The sequence below is a fragment of the Mesoplodon mirus genome, assembly GCF_964341445.2.
Source record: "Mesoplodon mirus genome assembly, chromosome: X".
Classification (NCBI taxonomy): domain Eukaryota; kingdom Metazoa; phylum Chordata; class Mammalia; order Artiodactyla; family Ziphiidae; genus Mesoplodon; species Mesoplodon mirus.
The window spans coordinates 40,189,800-40,195,173 of record NC_138981.1 but is presented as its reverse complement, the minus strand read 5'-3'; the positions used below and the strand labels follow the sequence as shown (position 1 = coordinate 40,195,173).

The window sequence follows — 5,374 nt, the reverse complement described above, 5'->3', positions numbered from 1 at the left end:
TAATAGAATTGTTACACTCCAGAGTGATAAGCCTGAGTCTAGTAAGGACTGCAGACACATGAAGCATGATGTAACAGGAAGGGAGCTCTAGGAAGCTGCTGAGGTCTGGCTGTGCAGCTGATGGGATTGTATGAAGGGAGGGAGAGGCAATATTTGGGGTCATAATTTGCACATCTTAGGAATGACGTGTTTCTGCCTGTGTCTTTCATTTAAAAGTATTTGCATGGAGAGAGCACATGTGGTAAAAGGTTAACATCCGGGGTGTCTGGATGAAGGAGTTTATGCGGATTCTTTGTACTATTCTCACAACTTTTCTGTAGGTCAAAATTATGTCAGTATAAAAGTTAAAAAGAGAATAAAAAGCATTTCAGCAATGACAACTTCATAAATAGACTGTGCTTTCCTAATCCTGTTTCTCTACTTGGTTTGTGAGCAAGGAATTTACATCTCCAGGAAGTCTCAGTCTACTAAGTATTTGACACATTCTTGACTTTTCTTACTGACAGTGTCATATCTGCATGTAGAGGAAGATATCAAGCTGGACTCTTAATCTGGGCTTAATTCCCACCAACAAGAACAAGAGAGTTCTTAAAATGAGGATGACAGGAACTCTGGAAGAAAGTGATCCTCTTAAAGTTTCTAAAAGTGAAATGTTGGCAACAGAAATAAAGGTACCACGGACTTTAGAACATCATATTCTTTTTTAAATTAATTAATTAGTTTTACTTAACTATAGTTGAGTTCCAATGTTGGGTTAATTTCTGCTGTACAGCAAAGTGATTCAGATATATACGTATTCTTTTTCATATTCTTTTCCATTATGGTTTATCACAGGATATTGAATATAGTTCCCTGTGCTATACAGTAGGACCTTGTTGTTTATCCATTTTATATAATAATTTGCTTCTGCTAACCCCAAACTCCCAATCTGTCCCTCCCCCACTCCCCTTCCCCCTTGGCAACCACAAGTCTGCTTTCTATGTCTGTGAGTCTGTTTCGGTTTTGTAGATAGGTTCACTTGTGCAATATTTTAGATTCCACATATAAGTGATATTATATGGTATTTGTCTTTCACTTTCTGACTTACTTCACTTCGTATGATAATCTCTAGTTGCATCCATGTTGCTGCAAATGGCATTATTTCATAGAACATCATATTCTTAAAAGTCAGATAGAATGTGGTTATAATCTCATGATCAGGGTTTCTAAAATGTATTCAAGGGAGATGAGAGATTCTATAAATTCTTATAATGTAATAAGAAATTAAAGAGAAATAAAAACGAGGAGGAATCTAAAGAAAGCAGTGTGACTACCCAGAGGTCTTCTCATGCACCCAAAAGATAAAAGGAGGAGAAAAAAACTCAAAGGGAAATACGGGAGACTGGTGCCAGTTTCATTTCTACATTTCCTAACGCCTAATACAAAACACTGTGGGATGGAAAAAAGGCATGAAAATTCAAAAGGTATTTACTCAGTCATCACAACAGGGCAGTGACGTGATTGACAAAAAGACACCAAGAGACACTGTTCTAGAAGGTAGAAAGTTTCTTCAATGGCAAAAGACATGAAAACTTAAGGAGATGCCCATAGAAAGTGGGAACTAATATGTTATGCTCCCCGCTGGATGTAGAACATCCCAGGTCTCCCAAAGTTCCCCACAGAAACAGGGAACTGAGGAGGGGTGGCACGAGAAGCTCTCCTTGACTGGGTTTCCACCTTCCTGGCTACCTACTGCTTGACTTTTGAAAGTCTGGCTGTCACCAGGTATAAATGCATTATATAAAAATACAGGAGCACACATGAATGTTTCCAGCAACACCTGAAAAAGTGAAGATCAATTTTCCAAGAAAATCCTCTGAGTTATACCCTTAAATCCATACCCTGACCTAAGTTTTAATATCTTTACAGTATCAAATTACTACATTTATGAGTGTGTGACCTAAGATATAATATATTTACAGTATCAGATCACATTGATGAGTGTGAGTGTGTAGATGTTTGACATTTCAGGCAGACTACAATAACTTCTTTAACTAGCCAGTGAGATGATGGCATTGCAAGATTAAGCAATTAAATGTAACATTTTCTTTAATTGAACAAGATCTCCCAGTTTTGTGAGAAACTGAGTACCAATCGACTGACTCACATTGGCTTGACTTTTTCCTGTGGTATATTATCTTGCATCTTCCTTTTCAGCATTATCATAGATTTATGCCTTTATTCAGTATTTCCATTAACTGTACGAATTACTGTCCTTTTAATCTGAAGCACAAATTGTCTTTATTAGGCCACCACCAGCCATCTCTTTGGGCCAGTGGTTCTCAACATTGGGAGTGTCTGGAGACGTTTTTGGTGGTCACTACTTGGTGGTGGGGGAGGTGCTACTGGCATCTAGTTAGTAGACACCAAGGATGCTGCTAAACATCCTACAATGCATAAGACCACCCCAACAAAGAACTATATAGCCCAGGATGCCTGCAGTTGAGAAACCCTGCCTTTTAGGCTACTGTCTGCATCCTTGTTAACAGCACCTACAGACACTGTTAAATGGCCTGGTATGCCCCAGATAGCTCCCACCCAAGTGATTCCTAGGAACTGGCACTTTTAGAGGTTTGCATTTTGCTTGTCTTCTTAGATCTTCACTCAGGGAGTGGAAACACTCCTACCTCAAGGTTCTGTGTGGTCCTGCCAAGATCTTTTCCCTGTCTTTTTCAAAGTAACACTCATTTTCAGGTGGGTGGTCTATTACACCCTGGCCTGAGTCTCAGTCAGCCCTGGGGTGGGAGAGGGGCCCAGCCAGGCCACAATTTGGCCTCACGGCATCTTCTGATCTAAGCTTGCTGTCCACCCCACCCCCAACTCTCAGACTTCTTACTCCAGGTGGATGGTGGGTAGGAAGAAGGGCTTCTAGTTTTTAATAGCACGGTCTCCACAGGGATTGGGCCCCCTCCCCCTCCCCCTACAGTCTCCCAGTGGGGCTTCTCCTCCACCTGCTCTCTTGGGCCGAATGTCTGTGCCCCCAACCCAAATTCATATGCTGAAGCTCTAATCCCTTGTGTGCCTGGAGATGGGACCTTTAAGGAAGGAATTAAGGTTAAATCTGGTAATAAGGGTGGGGCCCTAATCAGCTAGGATTAGTGTCTTTAATAAGAAGACAGCAGGGAGCTTGTACTATCTCCCACCCTCCTCCCCTGCAGGAACACACTATGGAAAGTCTACGTGAGGACACGGAAGGTGGCTGTCTGCAAGCCAGGAAGAGAGCTCTCATCAGAAACTAAATCAGCCAGAACCGTGATCTTGGACTTCTAGCCTCCAGAACTGTGCAAAAATAAATTTCTGTTGTTTAAGCCACCCTGTCTGTAGCATTTTGTTATGGCAGCCTAAGCAGACTAATACAGGCCCCTGTGCAAGAGCATCTGACCCTCTATTAACTCACTTTGACATCTGTTTTTCTCACTAGTGTCCACTTATTCTTTAAGACCCATCCCCCACCCCCACCTTGTGCAACTTAAAAATAAAGTGTTTATAGTATTTCTCTATCATTCATTAACTTTTTTACTGAAGTTTTAGATTTGTCAAATCCTTCCTTATTTCCTAGCTCTGAGATTGTTGAAAATATATACACATGTCCCCTTCTGCCAGCCCCAAGACTTGTAACTTCGAAGATGCCAATTTCCCCCTTCTTAGTTTAGGAAGCTTGTTTTTTCCTAAGCAAAATTATACCTATAAACTCAGTTATTTACCATTTTAGTTGCATCATCACAGTACCATTTCAATTAGTCAACTTGGTGACTATGGGTTATCTTGGAAATGAGGACATATAGCTATTTTTTCAATCATATTTTAAAAAGCACCTCTTAGCCAGCCTCTATGCAACAAAACATTTATCTTCAAACAGAAGTTTCAAGAAGGAATTGCTTTTTGTACACTTTAATCAATGGTTGCTTTACACCTCATTGAGACACTTGTGATTTCCACTTGAAGTGTCTGGTCCAATGAGAAAATTATTTTTGAGTGGTTATCTCGGGACACATTTAAAAAACCCCAATTAGTCTGCAAAAATCGCAGAGCTGCAAGGTCAGAGCTGACAGTAAAGGAAAGATTAATTCACAAAATTTAAAGCATAATTATTCATAATTAAAACCGTAATGCAGACCCAGGTATTCTTTATCCACTTTTTCAGGTAAGGTCAGTGAAGATTGAGCTTTACTTAATTCTATCATCGTTGCTGCCACTTCCTCCCACATTTAAAACCTCTTATTTCTTAAATTCTTCTTGGTCTAAAAATCTGCTCCCTCTGAAAAAATCTAAAATAAAAGGTAATGAATATTCTCTGTTTAATTTCACTACCTCCACCTCCAGCCCCCACCCCATTCGCATCTGAAATGCCAGAAGTATCCAATTTCTGCCGAGAAACAGCTTTGGTCTCAATTTTCATTACTACCCAGACTGGATTTTGTAATTTCATTTTCTGCTATAATACCTCAGATATCTCTTACCCTTTGGCTCGAAGCAACAGAAGCAGCCAAGAAATTATAACTGTGACCACTTCCAATATTCAATCCAGGATGCCAAACTGCGTGGAGTCAGGGAGACAATTGACATACTTGACAAACACTTCTTCCTTTATTCCTAGCCACATTTTTTTTTTGCAACAGAGATGGTTCACTTGATATCTTAGAATTCTGGTATTAACACCTTTGTGGTTTCTCTAGTTCCTCTCACCAACTCAGCTATCAGAACACAAGGACTTTGCAGCAATTCCATTTAACAGTTATTCAGTAATATGATCCACAGAAAGACAACAATGGACACATCTAGAAATGTGAAGCTTCTATGGAGATGGTTAAATGAAGCAGAAGATCCACAATACACCCCCTGGGTGAAGGTAAGGTTTTCTAGCTCCCCAAAGTTCCCTACAGGGACATTCAGTTATGGATGACACAACCAACATGGACCAAGGATTACACTGAGAACAAGACATTCCCCTTGCTAGTCTCATGGAGGACTTCTAAAAGTCCTCCATGACCCTCATAATTATTCTGGACACTGTCTACCATCGTACTGGCTTCAAAACAATTATAGATCATTCCTGAGCATTTGCTTCAGGTTTAGATGAAGAGAGGGTACTTTTTCAAAAGCATTAGCTGGCAGTCCTAGGCTTTATGCCTGTCTGATGTTTGCCCTGGTAGCACCCAAGTCAAACTTGTTATCTTACCCTGGAACTCTCTTTTCCTTCTACGTATCCCACACCAGTTGAGAACATCAGGATACAGTCAATCAAACATAGAGGAATCTCAGAGCTATCTTTGTCTTCTTTCTCACCCTTGCAATCCAATCAGAATCCAAGTTCTGTGGATTCTTCCTGTAAACT

The 5,374-nt window shown here is 40.3% G+C and overlaps 1 long non-coding RNA gene across 1 annotated transcript; it reads left to right on the top strand.

The window, feature by feature from the left end:
• Positions 1-382: 382 nt before the first annotated feature.
• On the top strand, positions 383-3,351 carry LOC309796879. Its single transcript, XR_014292517.1, has 2 exons — positions 383-671; positions 3,198-3,351. It is a non-coding gene; the product is annotated as an uncharacterized lncRNA (long non-coding RNA).
• The last annotated feature ends 2,023 nt before the right edge of the window (positions 3,352-5,374 follow it).